General features: G+C 46.8%; 1 long non-coding RNA gene across 1 annotated transcript; it reads left to right on the forward strand.

Annotated features, from left to right (window-relative positions):
• Window positions 1–4,338: 4,338 nt before the first annotated feature.
• Window positions 4,339–16,333, forward strand: LOC115532415 (uncharacterized). The gene is made up of 3 exons (XR_003974024.1): window positions 4,339–4,425; window positions 15,655–15,724; window positions 15,809–16,333. It is a non-coding gene; the product is annotated as an uncharacterized LOC115532415 (long non-coding RNA).
• The last annotated feature ends 8,631 nt before the right edge of the window (window positions 16,334–24,964 follow it).

Raw genomic sequence — 24,964 nt, forward strand, 5'->3', positions numbered from 1 at the left:
TGACCAGTGATTGGACTCATATAATATAATATATATGGTAGGGTAAGGGACTTTAGAATATAATATATAGAATATAAGGAATAGGGTGAGAGACCATATAATAATATAAGGTATATCTGCCACACAAGTAGACGGTACAATACAAAAGGATGTTTGAGAGTTATAATAACCCACATTATTTATGTATAACCTGATCTAAAGGTATGAATCAGGGGATGGTACTGGAGGCTGGAGGGTCTGTAGGACAGGGGGTCGCGGGGGGGATGCCCGCTGATTGTGTTCCCTGCTCTGCTGCCCTCGGTCAGTCGGCCTATCAGAAGCTTCTTACCCCATCTTCTTTTATTGCTTTTTCTTTCTCAAGTGTCCAGGATGATTTCATTTTTAATATTTTTTTTCATTCCAAATGCTGCTCGTAACACAGCCTCCTCAGAATCAGCAAATTTTTGGACTATGTAGATAATTAGATGCCACTCGTTAGTGTCGTTGAACAGTGAATTCCTCACATTTCATCTCATTAGCTGGCAATGCTGCTCATTAGTCTCAGCGTCCCGTTAACATCAATGGTTAACTACTGTATGGAAAGATTATTAGTGTTTAGATACAGGACACTATTGGTGTTTAGGTACCTGAGACTATAAGTGTTTAGATACATGAGCCTATTAGTGTTTAGAAACATGACACTATTAGTATTTAGATACATGAGAATATTAGTGTTTAGATACAGGACACTATTAGTGTTTAGATACAGGAGATTATTAGTGTTTAGATACAGGAGACTATTAGTGTTTAGATACATGACACTATTAGTGTTTACATACAGGAGACTATTTGTGTTTAGAAACATGTCACTATTAGTGTTTAGAAACATGACACTATTAGTGTTTAGATACAGGAGACTATTTGTGTTTAGAAACATGACACTATTAGTGTTCAGAAACATGACACTATCAGTGTTTAGATACAGGACACTATTAGTGTTTAGATACAGGAGACTATTCGTGTTTAAAAACATGACACTATTAGTGTTTAGATACATGACACTATTAGTGTTTAGATACAGGAGACTATTAGTGTTTAGATACAGGACACAATTAGTGTTTAGATACAGGACACTATTAGTGTTTAGATACAGGAGACTATTCGTGTTTAGATACATAGTAAAACAGACTATTATTGTTTACATACATGAAACTATAAGTGTTTAGATACATGGTACAGCAGGAGACACGGTACCCAGAATCTTTCAGCGGAGAATGGAGCCCTAACCATGACACAATCCTGCCTCCTAGTTCCATCCGAAGACACTCCATGTCCTCGGCCCTCCACACCCGAGCCATTGAAATGTCCACACTCGGTTTTCAACAATGGCTCCCTCCTCTTTTTAATTGGGGAGCCATTTCCATGCTGCTCATTATTTTGCCTCCTGAATCCATTTTGTTGTTGTTGGGAAAAGCAATGGAATCACACAACAATGGGGAAGGGGATTGCAGCGGATGGCTTTACATTAAGGTGAACCACGCTAAACGAACCACGACGCTGTGCTGCCAACTGCAATTCAAGTTTATCCTCTCACATTGTCCGACTGTTATTCTGTTGTTTAGTTTGCCCACTATCCACCAGACTTTCCCCTCACTTCACAGACCCTGCCATTCCCGTCTGCAATCACTGCCTTCCCCTCACCTGAGCTTCCGTGTCAGTCTTCCCACCTGCACCGTTCCCCATTGCCCTCTCCCATTATATACCAGTTAACCTCCTTTGTTCCCTGTGTCGGTCCGTCGTGTCCCTCTGGCATTGCTCTTCCCTTGTCTTTAGACTTTTCTAGGCCAGCTCATGGAACTGCGATTTTTGTTCTTTCTTATTTAAAGACCTTTTGTTACGTTTGCAGAATTCTCGTCTGCATTTGGGTCGCGTCCCTTTTGTTCCTGCCAGTCCTGCTTGTCACACACTCAATTAAAACACAACTATCCATCTTTTATTGTAAGTCGCTTTGGATGAAAGCGTCTGCCAAATGCCCTAAATGTAAATGTAAATGTGTGTGTAAAAAATATTAACTGGGAGGTGGGCGGACATTTCATTGCCAAGAGAGACGCTTTATATATAACCTGCTGTTTCCTGTCTCGTTGGTATACATTGGAATATGAAATGGAGCTATAGTTCCAGAAAAAAACGATTGAGAAAAACGCTAACAGCATGGTATGTGTTTCCTCAAGTGGTGCATCTACCTTTCTGAGAGGATGATCTCTCCCTCATGGTCAGGATCACAACAGAACTGGGAGATGTCATTCTTTGAGCATGAAGCCACGGATGGCGTCGTTAGGGAGACTGAGACCCCTCTGCCTTGGGGTGGGACAGTAATACTGTGCAGCTGACTGGTGGATCCGATGGAGAGATGGGGGGTTTGGGAGACTTGCCTTGGCTACAGGTGATTGGAAGCCTCCAGGGGGGTCATTTGTGTGTTGGTCGTGGGGACCTCCATCGGGACACCTGGTGCAGAATCGCTTTTCCTCGCTGCAGAGCGGTTGGGGAGCGGGGAGGTCTGGTGAGATCGAATCTGGCACATTGGAAAGTCTGCTCGCTTAATCCATTCAACCCTCGGAAATAGATCTAATAATCAGTCAAGGTTTTATCTGATCCCTAGGGACATCCAAATGATTTATTCTGTTATTCTTATCAAGGCCAAGTCAGGGCTCCGTATGATGAGCCTTCATTTCATAGGGAATCACAAAGCAGTGGAAGGTATTTTGGCAGAAATTGAATGTGATATTAAGTATGTAAACATAAGTATATTATCATGTACAACCCCAGTAAAACAACAAGCATTATGTCTTCTTTACCTTAGAACAGGGGTTGAAAAAATGTCATCTTCAAGACCACAATAAGACTCCCAAACCTACAAAAAGAAAAGAAAAATGATGTCCTGCAAATTCTTTGAAGGTATACTTTATACATGATGAAGGAGGGCATTAGGATCAATAAACATGATGAAACATTGTTATTCCTGTTTCTCCTGGGTTAGGCATTTTTGGTATGAATGAAATGAGATGTAGGAAGTCTACAGCTACCCCACAGGCCATAACATTACGTTTTGGACCAACGAACAAAGTATATTTAAAAGCCTGTCGTCATTATTTTTCACCCCCACCCCAACCCCACCAGCCCGTCGGTTTGATAAAGTTGTTCACTCCCTCAATTATTCTTCCCCAGAAGAAGCGTGACTTTATAATCCCGGCTCGGGACCAAGATTAACTAGACTCCCTTCCCCTTCCATCCTTTTGTTTTGTTTTTCTATTTCCCGATGCCCCCCCACCCCTATCTCTGTCTTGGAGTGGTAGGAGTCATTTGTTTTGTTCAAAGTAATTCAGGGGCTACTAGAGGGTGATTGGGTGGCTGAGAGCAGCAGGCGGAGGGCTGCTGCTGCACCGTGCAGCCTGGAGATAAGACTGTCCTTGGAATACTCTCTCTCCCCGAGAACAGGAGACGCAAAGCCCCCGTTATTCACACAGGACAGGACACAGGAAACAGGAAACAGGAAGCAGGACACAGGACACAGGAAACAAGACGCAGGAAACGAGATACAGGACAGGACACAGGAAACAGGAAACAGGAAGCAGGACACAGGACACAGGAAACAAGACACAGGAAACAAGACACAAGACAGGAAACAAGAAACAGAAAACAAGACGCAGGAAACGAGATACAGGACACAGGACACAGGACACAGGTCACAGGTCACAGGTCGCAGGACACAGGACACAGGTCACAGGTCGCAGGACACAGGACACAGGACAAAGGACACAGGACATGCGTCATACCATGGGGTACTAATGACCATGTTTGTCATATATGTGTACATCATTAGTTATAAGTTATATATTGTTTGAATATGATTTACACTGATTGAGTGTGAAAGGAAGGTGGAGAGGTGAGGATGCTCTCCTACCGTCTTCAGGCCGATGACATCCAGCTGTACCTGTATTTAGTATAAATATCTACCTGCATATCTGCCTCTTCCTCATAACTGTCTGGTTGCAATCAAGGACTTGATGGCTTTTTTGCGGCCAAAATTAAACCAAAGTCAATTGGTATTCAGTCCTGAGACCCGATCGAGTCACTCTCACTCTTCACTGACCAGAATGTCCCTTCCGTAAAGTTGACCTTCAAGTTTAATCAATCAAAAATAACCGTTTGAACCCCATATTCAAAGCTGCTTCAAACACGCTTTAACCAAATAAGGAATATTCCCAAAGTGCTGTCAGCTCTAATCCGCTCAAATTCAGAACTTTTAATGAATTGCTTGTTTTTCTCACGTCTGGATTGTTTTAATTATTGGTTAGCGGTCCTCGGTCAAGCTGCCCAGCTCCCAGCGCCCGGACCCCAGCAGACGATTCACCCCGACCTGATCCAATTGCTGCCCGCCAAACCAAGGTCTGTTTTTAAATACTTTTAAATACTAATGCAAATCATATTGGAGAACTTTGACCTCCCCTCAGAAGCTCTGAACCAGGGGCTTCTGTCGGTCCCTGGTGTCAGACTCCTCCTCTGTTTTTGCCTCTCCTCTGTTTTGGCTCCTCCTCTGTTTTGGCCCCTCCTCTGTTTTGGCTCCTCTTCTGTTTTTGCTCCTCCTCTGTTTTGGCCCCTCTTCTGTTTTGGCCCCTCCTCTGTTTTGGCTCCTCCTTCGTTTTGGCCCCTCCTCTGTTTTGGCTCCTCCTCTGTTTTGGCCCCTCCTCTGTTTTGGCTCCTCTTCTGTTTTGGCTCCTCCTCTGTTTTGGCCCCTCTTCTGTTTTGGCCCCTCCTCTGTTTTGGCTCCTCCTTCGTTTTGGCCCCTCCTCTGTTTTGGCTCCTCCTCTGTTTTGACTCCTACTCTTTCGCTCCCTCTCTGATACGGCTCGCTTTGTGTTAAGGGTTTTTAAACTTCTAAAACACACTTGTTTAGACTTTTTATGAGCACTGGGCCCTTATTGGACCACTCTGTTTTAATTTTTCTGTTATTTTATCATTCTATGTGATGGTTTATTTTTCTCAGGATTTGTTCTTCATCCTTCAAAGTTTTGTTTGTAAAGGTAAAATATAAACAAGGCCTTCCTTACTTAACTCTTTACCTACCTACTGATTTACAATACCTTGGGCAAGACTCCTCAACCATGACTGCTCCTTTAAGGTGGTTTAGGTAAGATTAAACAGCTATTACTTTTTAATGGAATTTGTGAGAAATGGCAAAGCCATTCGTCAGCTATTAGTGAGAGAAATGTTCTGTGAGATTATCTGTTTCTGGTCGACTGCGCCTGCCTCTGTATGAGAACATTGAGATTTAAGAGCATTCCCCGCCCATTTCTGACCATTCATGGCATATTTTAGTTGATTGGTTTCGGAGAATCCATCTCGCCTTTCATCCACAGGTGGAGAAATGAGGGAGCAGAGAGGTAGGCTACTGTTTATTAAGTTATTAATCTCGTTCTCTTTTCGTCCCTCTATCTGTACTCTTGAATCTTGCCAACAGCAACTTTAATGAATGGAATCCAAACTGTAAGTCGATTCGGATGGAATCATCTGCTGAAGGAGGAATAGTTATAGATGTTGACAAACTGATGGTGTTTGTAAGAGCTGTCTCCGTTTCTCGTCCAATCGTTTCACTTGCCACACGGTGCCATAATGGCTCATGGTATTTCTGGATTTTCCTGTCATCATGGAACCCACGGTCATCTGTATGAACCCTCAGCAGGGCAATATGTTGTTCTTGTTCAACTATTTTTGGCAGAAAATGATTGCCACCAAGACTTACATCTTCTTCCACAACACACATGGTCTTACAACATGGACATCCCCCACACTAGCAACACACCACAGTCAGTGGTGTGTTGCTAGTGTGTAGAAGCAGTAGTTTGGGTTTATACTGGGCCTTTTTTACCAGACTTGGCTTTTACCAAACATATTTCTCTGGAGTGAACCCGACCCCACTGTATTTATACAGAAGAGGAGAAGGAGGAGAAGGAGGAGAAGGAGGAGATGGAGTAGAAGGGGGAAAAGGAAGAAAAGGGGGAGAAGGGTTAGAATGAGGAGAAGGGGGAGAAGGAGAAGGAGGAAGAGAAGGTGTTGGATGGAATTGCTTCCCCTCCGGAAACTAGTGGGTCAGGGTGAGCGATGAGGCCTTCAGAAGGGGAGAGATTGATTGCTTCTATATGGTGGGGTTCCCCATGTATGTATATATATATATATAAATGTAATATACAGAATATAGCGATCTTTGCTCCAGCAATTCCTCCTTACACTTACCGAGAGCTTTGCCGTGATGAAGACGGCGCGGCAAGCAGCCAATCACAGACCACGCGGCGAGCAGCCAATCACAGACCGAGGTTCACCTCATTCTCCAGAGGAATGGACTCATCTGTCCCGGGTTTATCTCCCCCCCCCCCTCCGCTGACCCATGATCGCTCCCCCGACCAATTTGCTGAAACATGTCATCAAATGTCCTGAGCACCACGAGACACACACACACACACACACACACACACAGACTCACACATAAACAGACAGACCCACACACATCTACACACACACACAAACGCACACACACAAACATAAAAACACACACACACACACACACACACACACACGCACACACGCACACACTCACACACATACACACAAACACGCACACAAACACACACACACACACACACACACACACACACACACACACACACACACACACACACACACACACACACACACACACACTAACACACACACCGACCAGGTGATGAGCGGTCCTGAGGAGACTCGCTGAAGATCCGATATGTGGAGTCTGTGTTGAGTTTTTGATGGATTGATTGATTGATAGATGACATTTATTTCAGACATATCAATGAAAATCAAGCATATAAAAATTACAAAGTGAACAAAAACGATGTTCAAATTATTTCAAAAAACAAGAAAAATAAAGTAAAATAAAGACAAAGAATAACATACATTCACTTTGCAGTTTACTCTTGTTGATATCTGGTTCTAAATCATCCGGCCTCTCCGACTCTATCTGGTTCCTGATGTCTTCAATAAGGCCTACTTGGTACTGTGTGTGTGGGTCAAACCTGTTCTCTGGGAGCCCGTTCAGCCACCAATGAGACAGCTGATGGAGACCGGGCCGGTCCTACAGCGCTGACCTTTGAACTCTGATGTTTGACATGACCCTGAGGACCCCTGTGTCGATCAATGAATCCGGTCCCCCTGACGGCGCGTGTCAAAACCCTTTGATTGATCACTTGTCTGTCAACGTGCGTCTCCTGGTTTGACAGCAACAATCGCTGAATCGGTTTCTCAATCACAATCTTTGCATATTTGTTATTTTATTAAATGCATACTTGAGGGCTTGAAAGTAACACAACATTGATCCAAGAAAATCGGTTTATAGGTGAACCGTTCCTGAATGGTAACACAGCATTTAAACAGATTTCAACGTCCACGGGGGATGGGGCTAGAGGCTGTTTGATGCACAGCCAGAAGGTGTTGGCTTCTAACCCAGGTGTACACGGTCGAAGTTGTAGGAGTCCTTGATTAGCTGCTCATTAATGCACTACGTTTAAAATGGAAGAAAAGTCTGATAAATGCATCTGCTGAAATGAATAGTAAATAGAATGCAGAATGTCTTCAGGCAATGTCAAATTTGGTTGAAACCACTTAGTAATTTCTAACCAAAGCAGAGAGCCTCATCAAACCACCGACACCTGAGCTGGAGAAGGCCAGAGAGAGAGAGCGAGACATCCAAGAGAGGAGGGCCGTAGAGAGAGAGAGTATAATAATAATCTCATTATAATATCAGAGATCATCATCATGCTCGGAAAATAATGATAATCCTCTAATTAGATATGATACTCTCATAATAATAATAATCCCCTTTTACTAATCATCTTTAATAAATGTTAAAGGTCCCATTGCATGAAAATCACTCATTCAACCTCATTCACTTTATGAGGTTTTCTAACATTAATATGAGTTCCCCCAGCCTGCCTATGGTCCCCCACTAGCTAGAAATGGCGTTAGGTGTCAAACAAGCACTAGTTATCTTTGAAAAATGAAAGCTCAGACGCTCCGATTTCAAATTGGCCCCATATGTGGTCATAAGGGGCCAAGTTACCTCCCGTCAGTGCTGGGAAGGATACTTTTAAAATGTATCCAGTTACAGAATACAGAATACATATTATATATGCATGTACCGTACTCCGTTACATCACTCAATCTGAGCATTGTATTCTGAATACTTGGGTTACATCCACATTGAATTGCATTGTATAAGTGTAGGAACGCGGCATACAAGCCTGCTTACTAAACAGGCCTATTCTGGTGTGTTCTTCTGTTGAAACTGGCTGAATGTGTTAGGCCCATGTCTCCCTGAAAGTGCACTATATTATATAATTTGATGTAGAGGAACAAAGACTATGAGGGTATGTTTATGCGAAAGATATTTGCTATTACATCTTAAACATCGGCAGCCATTAGGCTGTTCAACAGTGCCTGATGATTGTGTTTGTGTATTTCTATGTGTTTGCATATGCTGTGTGTGTGTTGGTATGCGTATATATGTGTACATGCATCACCCATCATGATGTTGGTTCCGTTTGTCTTGTTTTTTGTCCCTATTTTAACCATAAGCGTCTACTTATGCATTAGCACTTTGTATTTATTGCATTGTCATTTTATTCTGTGTCCTTCCACTGCTGCATGGCTGTTTTGCAACAAACAAATTTCTCCTACGGGGGATTAATAAAGTTGTATCTTATCTTATCTTATCTTAAAAGAAAAATCACGGAGCTAAGTGCATTGGCGTTGCCTATACAATCAGATTCAAAGAGAGAGAGAGAGAGAGAGAGAGAGAGAGAGAGAGAGAGAGAGAGAGAGAGAGAGAGAGAGAGAGAGAGAGAGAGAGAGAGAGAGAGAGAGAGAGAGAGAGAGAGAGAAAAGATCTTTCAATCATTGGACCAAAAGGTCTGGGGCGGTGTAAAGATAAAAAAGAGGGGGAAAGCGTCTGTGAAAGTAAATAATCATGGATATCCAGCGGGCTGCACTCGTTGTGATATTGACTTGTTTCATTGAGTTTTGGACCGGTCGAACTCCTTCTCCCTCATACTGGTGCTCAATGTTTTAAATGAATCAGCATTTTTATGTTTTCCAGCATACGTTTTATGTGGGTGTCTGTCCAAATATCCAATAGACATTCTGTATCCACTTGACTCCATGTTGAGCCACGACTCAGTTTAACCTGATGGTCCGACAATGTGCTGCTAATCAAACAATGATTCCCATAATGTGTGCGGCTGAGCGGGTGCCTGTTACGTCCAAAGAGGCGTATGCTTTTAAAGGGGACATATTAGGAAAACAACACTTTTCCTGGGATTTGGGGTGTTATTTTGGATCTCACAGGCATAAAAACTTTGAAAAAAGTCAAAAGTGAGATATGCATTTCTGAAAGTACCCCGCCTACAGTTACCAAACGAGCGAGTCAGTTTCGGCGCCCCCTCCTACGTAGGAAGGGGGCACAGTTGAATATTACCTCCCACTTCCCCACTCCCCTCCAATCAGAGCAAAGCTAAGATTTTGTGGACCAGCGGACAAGCAGCTCCGGCGGGGGGGAACTCGCCGGCAGCCCGGCAGCTCAGCTCCGGGAGTACAATCTCTTTCTCTGCCGGACTGCCGCCAAGCTCCCCCCGCCGGAGCTGCCGGACTGCCGCCGAGCTCCCCCCACCGGCCTCAGCTCCCGGAGTACACCGCCGGAGCTGCCGGACTGCCGCCGGACTGCCGCTGAAGCTCCGTCGGCGGCCAGACGGCTTTGACGGTGGCCGGACTGCAACCGAAACTTCGGCGGCAGAAACCGAAGCTTCGGCGGCAGTCCGGAAGCTCCGGCGCAGAGAGCTCGGCGGCAGTCCGGCAGGTCAGCTCCCGGAGTACAATCCCTTTCTCCTTCTCCTTTGAAACACCATAATATGTCTCCTTTAAGAACTAGATCGAACCGAGGTGCGTTCGCTTTCACATCTCAAGCGAACCGTACCAGGGTTCGTTTGGAAGCGAACTGAGACCAGCTCTTCAGGGAGGTCAAGGCCGGCTGATTTGGTTTGCATCAAAATGAGTAGGTTGCATTCACACCAACTCAAGCGTACCGAACCAATGGACCAAACTCGTTTAGTGCGTCCTACATGCTGATGGTGTGAAAGCGTCTTCAAATACTGTATTAATGGCCTACTAACACCTATATATAAGCATCCATAAAGTAGCCTGCCATGGGACCTTTAATATTAGATATACCAGGCGTTGGAATATTAACCTCAGCTCATATCCTTGAACCCAAAGGGGGATCTTTTTTTTAATATACAATATAAAATATTATAATATATAAAATATATGTTTGAGGTCCTGGACTGTTGGAGCTCAGAGTTCTCGGTGGTTGATTGGAATCACTGGAGTGGTTCTGCCTGAAGAGCCTGAGGGCGTCTCCACCTTACTGGTTTACCTTCTCCACGTTACTGCATTACCTTCTCCACGTTACTGCATTACCTTCTCCACCTTACTGCATTACCTTCTCCACGTTGATGTATTACCTTCTCCACGTTACTGTATTACCTTCTCATCACCTCAGTATCTTCTCCCATCGTCCCACTGCTGGTCTTCAGCCTCAGAGTCTCCTCGGTGAGTTCAGGCTGGTCTTCAGCCTCAGAGTCTCCTCGGTGAGGTCAGGGAGTTCTTCAGCCTCAGAGTCTCCTCGGTGAGGTCAGGCTGGTCTTCAGCCTCAGAGTCTCCTCAGTGAGGTCAGGCTGGTCTTCAGCCTCAGTGTCTCCTCGGGCCCTGGACGCGGCAGCAATAGCAGTTTGTGATGTTGGTTAAAAGGCTGCTTTTTTTACGGTGGGAACGATTTGCATCTTATCTCCTGATGGAGACTTGACCTTGAGCCATCACGCTCCACCTCAGAGGAACAGAGAGGGAGCCCACAGACAGACCGACACATCTACAGACAGTAGACATGTGTGAATGTAGATGTACAATACACACTACACACTAAATACATTCACCTGGAGTCACTACCTCAGGTCAGAAAGTGGGATATTCTGCTGAGCTGGACAGACCCTAACCAGGGACCGTTACCAAACCGGATAACAAGTACTGCCAAATCGATGACTTCTAGAGTACCGATGGCCCTTCTAGAGTAACGATGACCCCTCAGTGAGCCCAGGTTGAGAGGGGTGGCTTGAGGAGTGTCCTTCTCTTATCTGTGGAGTGGACTCTTTTTAAACCCTTGCTGCGTGCCTGATTCATTCACAAAACCATGGCTGGACTGATATGCCTGGGGACTGGGGTGTGTATTTGTGTTAGGTATTGTGTGTGGGGATGGGTGTGTGTATGTGTGTAGGGTTCTGTGTGTGGGGTAGGGGGTGTTTGTGTGTAAGGTTGTGTGGGGGTGGGAGGGCCATGACTATGGGTCATGTCCCTGCCATGACATGTCCCTGACATGTCCCTGTGTTCTGATATGAGGCTGTATGCGAGCAGGGCTGGAAGGATGTGTGTCTGTGTGTGTGTGTGTTGGGGGGGGGGGGGGACGGACGGACGGACGACACAGCTGTGTGTGTGTGGGGGGGACACAGCTGTGTGTGTGTGGGGGGGGGAACAGCTGTGTGTGTTGGGTGATGGGGTGTATCTGTGGGGACTTGAGTTTGTGTGCTGGACCAGGGTGTGTGTGTGCAGTTTGTGTATGGGCAGATTGTGTGTGTGTGCAGGTTGTGTGGTTCTGCTGGTTGGGTGTGTGTGAGGCTGTGGGTGTGTGTGTGTGTGCGGTAAACACGTGTATATCGGGACCAGGGGTATTTATGGGGACATGCTTTGTTTATGGGGACATGGGGTGTTTATGGGGAAATGGGGTGTTTATGGGGACATGGGGTGTTCATGGGGACATTGAGGTACATGGGGTATTTATAGGAACATGTGGTGTTTATGGGGACATGGGATGATTATGGGGACATGGGGTGTTTATTAGGACATGTGTTAATTGAGACCGGGTGTGCGCAGAGAATCTACGTGCCGCTTCATTTCTCTCAAAGGAGAGAGATGAGCTACACTGTAGCATACCAAGAGCCCACCCTCTCCCTATTCCCCCTTCCCCCGGCTGCAGCCTCCAGCTCCTGCCAGTGGATGATTCAGGTTCGGCGGGCTTCTGCTCATTACAGCCCTATTATATACAACATATATATCCATATGTTACATCGTCAGCCAAAGTGTGCTCTAACCCTTTATTTGGCGTAGACCTGCAGATGTCCAAACATAAAGAGCCTTTGCCCTTTACCCCTCACAACACTGTCATTACAATATAAGGAGTGTGCCTGGGGGATCATTAAGAGAATATTGATTAGAATCCACCCCAGTTGCCTGACTACGCATGCATGTCAGGGTCAAAGGTTGGGCAGTGTGCTTCAGCCATTAGTATGTCAGATCATTAGACCTACCTCCAAATGATCTTCCTGCTTGGCCACATCATCCATTTATTGAGCGCTTAGTGGTGCAATTATCGCCTCACATCCCCTACCTTTACATTTTTCTTCTGATAACCTCAAGTCACGTCCCGTTGGGGTCGAATGCGGCTGGTTCTAGAAAAAGCTGTTGATGAATGTAATCCATCATTTGTGTGTATCGCATCTGTTAACATTTTTGCTGCAAAGTGATTTACATGATAACAAAAAGCTGAAAGGATGCAATGAAATTGACAGAAAAAATAGCCAACTGCTTTTATTTCCGACTCTCTTTTTAGTCTCTTCTCACATACACTGCACTCTCACATACGCTGCACTGTCTCACATACACTGCACATATACTGAGACCCATACCGTTAGATTACATGTTTCATGCATGCACATTACAGCATGAGCACACGCACACACACACACACACACACACACACACACACACACACACACACACACACACACACACACACACACACACACACACACACACACACACACACACACACAGACCATACCTTCACATACACAACGTACCACATTTGTATTTTGCAATTCAAATGTCCCCTTAGACTAGAGAGTACCTACCACACAGACACACACACAAACAGACGCACGCGCACACACAGTCCACTCCTCCAAACCCAGAAGCATGAATTTCACGCCAGGTTTTTTCTGCATCGCATTATGAGGCGATTTCAGGGTGTTTAATCTCCGACCGAGGCGACTTGATTTATCTCCGCCGACTTCTGGAACCAGCGGGTGATTTATAGCGTCGAGCAGCGCTGGGGAACGGCCTCCAGAGGTCAACTACTGCTGGAGCATTCTGTGGCCCACACACCTCTACACCTCCGTCCCTCCGTCCCACTGTCCCTCTGTCCCTCTGTCCCTCCGTCCCTCTGTCCCTCCGTCCCACTGTCCCTCCATCCCTCCGTCCCTCCGTCCCTCCGTCCCTCTGTCCCTCTGTCCCACTGTCGCTCTGTCCCTCCGTCCCTCTGTCCCTCCGTCCCTCCGTCCTTCCGTCCATGCGTCCCTCTGTCCCTCTGTCCCTCCGTCCCACTGTCCCTCCGTCCCACTGTCCCTCTGTCCCTCTGTCCCTCTGTCCCTCTGTCCCACTGTCGCTCTGTCCCTCCGTCCCTCTGTTGCCCGGGGGAAGGTGGTGGTTTCATGCTGTGCCAGCCCGTTCAGGCCGGGGGAGGCCACTGTTATACGTAGGAGACGTTGTGGGGGGGGGAGGCCACTGTTATATATAGGAGACAGTGGGAGGGGGGGGAGGCCACTGTTATATATAGGAGACGTTGTGGGGGGGGGGGGGGAGGCCACTGTTATACATAGGAGACGTTGTGGGGGGGGAGGCCACTGTTATATATAGGAGACGTTGTGGGGGGGGGAGGGGAGGCCACTGTTATACATAGGAGACGTTGTGGGGGGGGGGGGGGGCACTGTTATACATAGGAGACGTTGTGGGGGGGGGGGGCACTGTTATATATAGGAGACGTTGTGGGGGGGGGGGGGCACTGTTATATATAGGACACGTTGTGGGGGGGGGAGGCCACTGTTATATATAGGAGGCGTTGTGGGGGGGGGGCCACTGTTATATATAGGAGACGTTGTGGGGGGGGGGGGGGGGGGAGGCCACTGTTATATAAAGGAGACGTTGTGGGGGGGGGGGGGGGGAGGCCACTGTTATACATAGGAGACGTTGTGGGGGGGGGAGGCCACTGTTATATATAGGAGACGTTGTGGGGGGGGGGGGGCAGGCCGGTCTTATCTATACGTGGAGGGGGGGGGCAGGCCGCTGTTAAATATAGGAGGCGGTTGGAGGGGGGGGAGGCCTCCCTTATATATAGGAGACTGTGGGGGGGGGGAGACTGCTCTTATTGGAAACGGTGGGAGGGAGGGGCATGCTGCTCTTATATATAGGAGACAGTGGGAGGGGGGGACATGCTGCTCTTATATATAGGAGACAGTGGGAGGGGGGGGGCGGTGTCCCGGTGATCCGGTATCGATCGGGAGGCAGCTTGTCTCCGCTGATGCGTGGCACTTCGCTGTGTGTTCTCGTCCCGCTAAATTTAGCCGCGATGCAACACTTGGGATGACAGCCGCCGAGCAGAGGCGGCATAAAGTAGAACATGCACACACACACACACACACACACACACACACACACACACACACACACACACACACACACACACACACACACATACAGACTCACACATGCACAAACGCACATGAGGATTCACACATACGCACACATGAAGCAATGAATTTACAGACATGCCTAAAATTTCAGATTTGCACACACACACAGATTCAGACATACCCATAAATGCCCTCTCAAGCCCACACACACAAGCACACGCACACACACACACACACACAAGCACATGCACACACACACACACACACACACACACACACACACACACACACACACACACACACACACATACAAAAACACACACGGGCACAAAGCCCCTCAAGCATGTGACCCAGACACATGACCCGTCCAGAGCTGGGCGCCTGACTCCATCACAGCTGTCTCTCAGTAATAGCACATCATTGCAGTTTTTTGTGTGCATAACATCATTTTGTGAAAGGGTCAGCTAACGGGGAGGAGAGCAGAACCCAACGAACTGCATGCCAGGTTTTTGTAAAGGCTGTTTGTTAGTTTGTGCCTCCACTGTAGATAAAAATGGACCTTCTGAGATCAGAGGACTGACGGGTGGAAGAAGCCCACGCAGCTCTACCTCTCCCCCGCCGCAATCCCTGCTCATATCTCTGGTTCCATTTCCACTCGGAGACATGTGATGTACTGATTATAAAAACGAAAATCACAGGGAGCTGGAGGATATTTGTGTCATCAAACGAGAACCTTTCTACTTCTTCTTTAACAATGTGTGGAGGGTCTTTGCTGTGACCAGAGTGCTAGGCCAGTCGGCTCATCGCTCTGGGCTGCAGACTGTGTGTACAGTCGGCAGATCAGTCAACATAGCAGTGAGGCGCTCCAAGAAGTAAATAATAATATATGATATTTCGGGGTAGAAACGCAAATGTTATTCAGGACAGAATGGTAATTCAGGAAAGTATTGTTTTGTGACTGAAAAACATGGGGCGGTCCACCTGATCATGGATTATATTCTACTCTATTCCACGGTAGCTATACATCTTATCGTCGTATGGACGTGGGCCGCGGGCCAGGACGGGAAATCATCACGGGAAATAATCAGGTGAGCAACTGGAAAACCTGACTGTGGCAGTAAAGTTACACAAACTCTAAAGTGGATCATTCCCTGTCTTTTTTTTTACCAAAGTGTTTGGTCAGCACCTCAAATAAAAAACACCATCCGATGCGTGTTTCTCCACCGGCGGGTTCCTGTCCTCCCTCCTCATTCTCCGTCCGGGTGCAGGAAAGAAACGCTCAGCAGAACGGCTCGTCTGTCAGCCAGGTGGAGCGATGGCTGCGGTGGAGAGATGGACGCCCGTTTCAGTCCCCACCGCCCAGTGAGGTAGAACAGCCCAGGAGAGCCCCCCTTGGGGGAGAGACCCCTTCCTGTCCACCACGGTAATTACAATTATGCTAAATAACCACCATCAGGCCGAAGGGATGAGAGCACGCCGACGTCAACGCTTTACCCCAGAGTGTGGCAGAACAGGTGCAGTGACATTATCCCGCTAGGATGGCCAAATCTTAGCGTGATTATAATGCTATTCAGACAGAGGGAGGGAGGAACATAAAGCCCTCGCGCTCGCTAACACGGGGGTGTGGGAGAGAGGGAAGGACCTCCAATCTCCGCTCCTTTGTTCCAGGTTTAGATTACTTGATTGTTTCAGATGGAAAATCAAGGCAGTGAAACGAAGAGAGAGAGAGAGAGAGAGAGAGAGAGAGAGAGAGAGAGAGAGAGAGAGAGAGAGAGAGAGAGAGAGAGAGAGAGAGAGAGAGAGAGAGAGAGAGAGAGAGAGAGAGAGGGAAAAAGGAGATGTGATGGGATTCTGATAGAGCAAAGCGATGAGTCTGTCGTTCCGCTCTGACTCATTGCGGGAACGTTGTTCTGAGTGAGAGGTTAGCAGTTGTGCTGAGAGGCCATTCTCTTCGCTTGACGAGCTTTGTCTTGTGAACCCTTGCATCAAGCTTGAGGACAGAAATCCCACCGCAGGCTTAGCTGTAACCCTAGGCCTCCAAGTAGTTCTTAGTGCTGAGCACAACATGTCAATTGGTTGTAAATATCAGTTAACCTCGGAGCCCCCGCAACCGATTTTAGTGTAAATGCTTGTTGGATTTATCCGCTTACTAAGATCTGACATTTAAAATCGAACTTTGAATTATCTTTACAACTCAAGTAAGTACAATGTTATTATGTTCACATTGAACCGCCTCTCCCAAGAGGTTTGATGTCTCTAGACCACGTCATACACTAGGCTGTAAGTTGCCTGAGTGTAATATGGTTTACGTTATTCAGGTCACAGTGAGTGGATCAGAGCGCAGCCCGGCTATTCGGAGCAACAAGTTGTCTCTCAAAGTGTAGGTATATATATTCTAGGTCTATAGTGCATAGCACTAAACAAAGACAATCATCTGGTCTGAGTATTAGATGCCACACACGAGAGGGAACAGCTTTATTCTTTATTATTCATTCCTATAACTATATAAGCTAATTATAAAGGGTTATGAAGGTTTAATAGAAGAGTTCTCAACAGGTTGATTGTTTATTATTCATTCCTATAACTATATAGGCTAATTATAAAGGGTTATGAAGGTTTGATAGAAGAGTTCTCAACAGGTTGATTGATTATTATTCGTTCCTATAACTATATAAGCCTAATTAAAAAGGTTAATGAGGTTCAATATAAACGCACATTAGTGATTGTAGTTTGATATATATACTTTGATATTAATTTGCAAAACAAATAGCTTGTTGAAAGAGGACAGATTTGTGTCAGATTAGTCTTGGTCTAAAAACTGGATATTGGACAATATTTCACACAGTTAGATCGCTGATATCGTTGTTCAACACGTTTTTTTTTCCTATCTAGGACATCGTGTGGCACTTGTGGAAATATCTGTGAAACATGGTCCAACATGAAAACGGAAACCAAATTTATGTTGTCTAATCTTTCTATTTTATTTTCTCCCGACGCAGGGTCACATGTTAGTCGATACGGCTCAGATATTAACAATTTGAAATGCATAAAGCACGATGATGTCCTAAACCGTCTCTTGAATACTGGCTCTGCCGCTCTCTCAAACATATTGGTAAAACGAATTAGCCCCTGGCCAGTTCCCATACCCACAAATCAATTTGAAGGTGCGGATACGTGCCTGTACTGTGGGCTAACGCGTAGATACCACCAAGGCTAACACGTAGATAGCAACAGGGCTAGCACTGAATAGCACGAAGGCTAACACTTAGATAGCACATAGGCTAACAAATAGATAGCACAGAGCCTGACACATAGATAGAACCGAGGCTATCACTTAGATAGCACTGAGGCTAACACGTAGATAGCACTTGGGCTAACGCATAGATAGCACTGATGCTAACACATAGATAGCACCGAGGCTAACACTTAGATAGCAAAGAAGCTAACACGTAGATAGCACCGGGGCTAACATGTAGATAGCACCGGGGCTAACACGTAGATAGCCCTGAGGCTAACACGTAGATAGCCCAGGGGCTAACACGTAGATAGCACTGAGGCTATCTTCATACGAAGAGAATGGGAGAGATAGGGACAGAGGGGGAGAGGAGGGGAGAGAAAGGGAGAGAGGAAGAGAGAGACGGATAGGATTGAGGGTTACAAATTATAAAACATAAAACTAAAGAAAAATAAAACCGGAGAGGGAGGCCGAGAGCCAATGAGAGAGAGAGAGTGAGAGAGTGAGAGAGGGTGAGAGAGTGAGAGAGGCTCAGATAGGCTTGAGGGTTAGAAATCAGAACACATGTAATACTATGAGGGAAGAGAGGGGGGAGAGAAGGAGATGAGAAGGTGAGATAGATGTAGTGATAAAGTAAGAGTACGGATCCCCCCTGCAATCACATGGTAGAAGAAATATCTTGATGAGTAAATCCGTGGGCAGGGTTTTGTAAACTGCTCCCTCGGATTCCAAAACCGTGCGCACGGTTTACCCAATCTATGCGCACAGATTTGGATTGTTCTGCACAGCAAGGGTTCCCCATGAGCATTGTGATGGCAAACGCCTCTGTGATTCAGAATGGCATCGGTACAGTATGAATGACTGAATGTAGGGTTTATCTTTTCAAATGATGATGACATTTGAATGTTTGTCAAAAATAAACACTACGTTTGCGTCATCTTGTACTCATGAATGAGGCCTGTGTCGGACCAGCCGTCACAATCCTCATGGGAAATCCCTGCCGTGTAGAACAATCCCAGTCCGCGCGCATCAAGTTATTTGTTCTTCTAGTTGACCCCAGGGCGGCTCCGTGAGAGATAAAGTAAGAGGAAGGGGGGAGAGAGAGGAAGATGAGGACAGGGAAAGGTCGGAGGTCGTAACACATGAAGTCTGAGCAGGAGAAGACAGAGAGAGTGAAGAGAGGTGGCGGACAATAAGAGGTTCAGATTAAAGACTGGTCATACGCTGATAGAAGAAGGTGATGTAGAAACAATCACAGAGGAGAACAGAGACGGACTAAAGAAATATTAATCATAGAAGAGATCCAGCAGAAGAAGATGAGGGAAGACGGAGACAATGAACAAGATTGATGTGCTCAGAAACAAATGCAGCTATAGAAAGTGAGAGAGAAGACGACAGACAACATAATATATGTTTAGAATAACCAGACATTCTCACCCACCCTGAGTGTGGCCGCGCCATGCGGTGTGGTGGGCGCCTAATAAAGTTTTCACATCCCATCAGCCTTCACATTTACAACAGCCGGCAGAGACCCCCGCCCCCCCCCCCGCCCCCCAGCAGTAGTCTGGGGGGGGGGGGGGGGGGGGTTGGGGGAGATGGAGGATGGAGGGTGGAGGGTGGAGGGTGGGGGGGGTGAAGTAGCCAGAAGTGGACGGCGGCGCCTCGTTGAGGCTGAAAGGAGCGTTGCATGCTGCGATTGACAGGGCCAAGATGATGGAGGGGTGAGGGGCCGGACAGCTGGCTCCTGCTGCTGAGTTCTAGAGGCTCTAGTGGGGGAACCAGCCGACGAGTCCTAGAGGCTCTACGAGGGGAACCAGCCGACGAGTTCTAGAGGCTCTACGGGGGGAACCAGCCGACGAGTTCTAGAGGCTCTAGTGGGGGAACCAGCCGACGAGTTCTAGAGGCTCTAGTGGGGGAACCAGCCAACAAGTTCCAAAGGCTGTAACGCGCAATCAGCCGTCGAGTTCTTAAGGCTCTAAAGGGGAACAAGCCGACGGGTTCTAAAGGCTCTAATGGGGAACAAGCCGTCGAGTTCTTAAGGCTCTAAAGGGGAACAAGCCGACGGGTTCTAAAGGCTCTAATGGGGAACAAGCCGACGGGTTCTAAAGGCTCTAATGGGGAACAAGCCGACGAGTACTAAAGGCTCTAGAAGGGAACCAGCCGACGGCGTCAGTCACAGTTGGTTTGCTCTCCCAGTTCTTGAACACGTCTCATCGAGGGCAGAAAATAATAGTCTGGCGGAGTCCAGTCATTCATCTTGTGGGACAACAGTGTATGACATCGGAGGATTGACTTTCCAAACACACACACACACAGACACACACACACACACACACACACACATACACACACACACACACACACACACACACACACACACACACACACACACACACACACACACACACACACACACACATACAGACGCACACACAAACACATACACACACCCACACACACCTCCATGTCTCGAAATAACAACAATCCTACCCAACAGAACCAATGCCAGCCCTTCTCTAATTGCTTTATGACTCCTGCCAGGCGGGGAGGCGGGAGAGCTCGCTCTGGTCGCTCGTGGACGGTGGCGAAGCAGCGGACGCGTGTGAGCCTCAGCCCCGCCCACCCCACAGAATGGAGAGCAACGACGCCCTCAATCTACGGTAGAAGCTCTGGGGGGTCGTAACGCATGGCGGGAGGAGTGGGACAGAGAGAGAGAGAGAGAGAGGCGGGAGAGAGGGAGAGACAGCTTAGGGTAAGAAATCACAAAACATAAAACCAAAGAATGAGAAAACGAGAGACAATAAGAGAGAGAGTTAGAGGGTGAAGGAGGTTCAGATAGGCTGGAGGGTTGGAAATCACTAGACATAAAATAACTATGAGAAAAGAGAGGGGCGAGAGAGAAAGAGAGAGAAGGTGAGATAGATGTAGTGATAAAGTCAGAGAAAGGGTTGAGAGCGAGAGAGATGAGGACAGGGATAGGCCGGAGGTCGTAGCCCATGAAGTCTGAGCAGTAGAAGACAGAGGGGGGAGTGGAGAGAGGAGCAGGACAGTAAGAGGTTCAGAATATTAAACACTGGTCATATGCTGATAGAAGAAGGAGACGTAGAAACAATCACAGAGACGGACTGAAGCAATATTTATCATAGAAGAGGTCCAGCAGAAGAAGGTTGGGGGGAAGACGGAGACAAAGGAACAAGAGTGATGTGCTTAGAAACACATGCAGCAATAGAAAAGTGATACAGCACACACACAGAGCTAGCCTGCTCGCCAAGCTAGCTGTACCTCTGGCCCACACTGACGCTCTGCTCCACCTGATTATGGGATGGCAGCATGCAGCAACGCGGGATAGACCACCAGTGGGAGGAATCACATGCAGGAACAACTATGTCGCTATGTGTAACCCACATAGCGACAAGCTTTCATCTAGCAAGGAGTCTTCACAATGGGAGCTCAGTCCCCCTGTTCTTCATGGGAGTCTCAGCGTTTAAGTGGGACTGGGTCTGGTTGGTTGTTGGATGATTGCCCTGCTTTAAGAACGGTCCCCGAACGCTGATGTTTCCACGCTCTCCAGACTGCAGTCCCATCAATGAACTTATTTCTTATAACTTCATCCCACTCAGCTTTATTGATATTGATCTGATATTTTTCATAGTTATGTAAAGTGGCAATAACGATTTCTCTTTTGTATTTGTTTCCATAGATTCCAGATCAGAGGAAACATAAATAATATGGAGGAGGCTTCACCACGCAGCCCTCGCTCTGTCCCAATGGTGTTACCTCATGCGGCCATAGTTAGCGACATAACACCTTTACTGTGTTTAAATTAAACTTGAGATTGACCTCTTAAACTACACTCTTCTGGTCCAAAAAAGTGAGCAACATTTGTTTGGTTTTTTTCTTTTGGCTTTAATGCGTCTTTATTTATGTGGGATGAGGAACTGAGATGACCGCACACATATGGATCATAAGTGGTGCAAAAACAAATCAACCTTCCTCATGATGCGGGCTCATTAATAATAATGGTCTCTTCTCTCTGCAGAGTGCACCACAGATTTCCTCTCCCCTGTAGATTCTACAGTGAATGGGAAAGTTTAATAGCAGCTCTCAGTATCGCACACTCCTGCTGTTCCTCTCCTCCCCCCCTTTTATTACTTTTCCAATCTGCATTTTTTATTCCCCTCCCTCGCTGTAAATCAATCACAGCAGAGGAGATACGATTACCCGTACCTTATCCAAACTTTTTAAATCGTAAAGTTGTACACCCAGATGATGCTGAATACATCTTGCGCTGCTCAAGGTTGGAGCTTCTTGATTTAAGTGCTACTGAGGATATCTGGGTGAAACAGGCCGGGACGTTCATCAATCCAACGACGCACTTTGAGGGTGTGGACTCACTGGCACTCTATCCAGTGTTCATAAGGCAGTGGGATATCAGAGCTTTAACTCCTAAAAGAGATTATGGACGTATATGTTATCGATTTGGCTTTGCAATAAAGAGGAAAAGAGAGAGTTCCCCGAGTGCAATTGTTTCGTTTTCGTGTTTTCAAATTAAGGATGTCTCAGTATATGTGGGCATACAGACTTTACAAAACAATCGACAAAAAAACAAGAAGTGTCCATCCCCCTCTCTGCTCCCCTCCTTCCTTCCCAAATCATGGGTATCGCCGCGTGCGTTCATGCGTCCGTCCCCTGTGAGCAGAGGCTCCAGATGGTGACTTTACTGCTGTGTGAGCAAACCCACGTCTTGTCATTGAAGAAGTGCTCTGCATGGGGCCCCGGTTCTGCCGATCTTGCAGAGTTGTGAGGGTATCTGCGGGCCTCAGTCACCCATGACCTTGCTAAATGTGCGCCGATAAGCAATGACAAAAAAGACGGCATGAGGAACCACAAAGAGACGTGACGATCAGTATGGATATCACCTCGAGGTAGGAATTAGAATCTGGACATCCATGTCTCGTCATCGGGCAAATGCAGGCTCTCTTAGAATCCTTTGTGCACACTTTAAAGGCAGCAGCCAGGCAGTGGCTGATGGCCGTGAATAACGCTTTATTTATCCATTAAAGTGTGTACCATGCTAAATGTCACGTTACATTTCATTGCAACTTGCAGAGCTAAAACGTTAAGTACCACAGGGGGGGTGTTCCCTTCAGATGAGCTTTCTCAAGGCTTGTAGACGGTGCAATTTATTACAGAACGTTACCAACTTGATGGCAGCGGCTTCCTGAACTTCTTCTGCACTCGGCCACCAGTGGGCGCTATCATGTTCTACCATCAGGTTAAAGTAACAAGCGGTTTCAGAACCGGACCGTTAGTTGTATATGTAGGTTCGGGACTATGGTCTGGACATCTGTCTCTCTGTACATTTGAGGCACCTTCTGTGTTCTGTTATTCAGTTTGGCGCAATGCATCTGCTCACTAAATAAATAAAAAATAGCAATAATCTGCGTGCAAAATAAGTTTGATGAACACTGCAGGGCCAAATGTGGCTTGATCCCTTTCCGGCAAGTTTTGGTAAATATAACAGCATGGCATACACAGCTTAACAGCACCAACACTCTAACAGGAAACAGGAAACAGGAAATGGTTAGGGTGTTGTGCCAGAGAGCAGTTGGCTTGTAGGCCTAGGGTCAGCAACATTACAATTAAATTGAAAACCCTTTGACCTGATTATTTGTTATTTTTCACATGCTTCTGGTACTGATTGTAATGAAGAGGCGCTCATTGAGAGAACCGGTTTGGAAAGGGAGCAGAGAGGTGACTCTCTTCTATTGGTGGCTCAGCAGATCATCTAAACAGGATGTGGTTTCAGAGGTGGGGACCTGAACAATTGATGACAGTTGAGGCTGTGAACCCCCTGTTAATTCACAGTATGATTGTTTCCATCCCCCTTCTGTTTTCCTGTGTTTAAGCTGACCTCCGTGTACACAGCTGACTGATTGAACGGTTGTTAAAGTGGCAGGTAGCCTGAGGCCATGTTTCTGTATTGATACATATCCCTTCTCTGGGGTTTGTAATGATACAGTAAAAGTGTACTAGTCTGTCTCCCCGTTGAGGGATGACCACGTGCACTGACATGCAATGCATCTCCATGATTACCTCTCTCCACCTCCCCCAGATGAGCATACTACATCTTGGGGGGCTATTGGCCCCTGGGACCGCATGACAACCTGTCCAGAGGCCCAGGTGGGTCGTTGTAGTTATATATATATATATATATATATATATATATATATATATATATATATATATATATATATATATATATTATATATATATATAGACTCAATGATGCTTCTCCTTTCTATCCAGCTGCATTGAGCTCGGGGTCCCGGCCTCTCTCCACGCCTGCTGCGGGCCGGATCTATATTTTATCTATATATATATATTTATTTAGACAAATACCATAGGCCCTGTGTAGTAAATAGAAACTAACTCTGCAGCACCAATGATATAAAATCTATAACGCACTGATATAAGGTCTCGTCGATCTCGCACACTTTCCACTTGGCCAGTGATATATCTATCAACTATATAGTCGGTTAGTCGTATCATATCATACATACAATTGAGCTTCGTGTGAAATATGTCGCACCGGCAGAACTCGTGGTCCCAGGAGAGGAGGAAGGCGAGGCCAGAAACCGGTGGTCCTGATGTTTCTGAGGTTCCACACGGCCGGTACTGTGGACTACGACCAGAGGGACCCGACCCTGAAGCCTCCACACAGCGAGGGCCTTAGAGCCCTACCCTAAAGCCTCCAGACAGCGAGGGCCTTACAGCCCTACCCTAAAGCCTCCACACAGCGAGGGCCTTAGAGCCCTACCCTAAAGCCTCCAGACAGCGAGGGCCTTACAGCCCGACCCTAAAGCCTCCAGACAGCGAGGGCCTTACAGCCCTACCCTAAAGCCTCCAGGCAGCGAGGGCCTTACAGCCCTACCCTAAAGCCTCCAGACAGCGAGGGCCTTACAGCCCTACCCTAAAGCCTCCACACAGCGAGGGCCTTAGAGCCCTACCCTAAAGCCTCCAGACAGTGAGGGCCTTACAGTCCGACCCTAAAGCCTCCAGACAGTGAGGGCCTTAGAGCCCTACCCTGAAG

This window comes from Gadus morhua, chromosome 19, assembly GCF_902167405.1.
Source record: "Gadus morhua chromosome 19, gadMor3.0, whole genome shotgun sequence".
NCBI lineage: Eukaryota > Metazoa > Chordata > Actinopteri > Gadiformes > Gadidae > Gadus > Gadus morhua.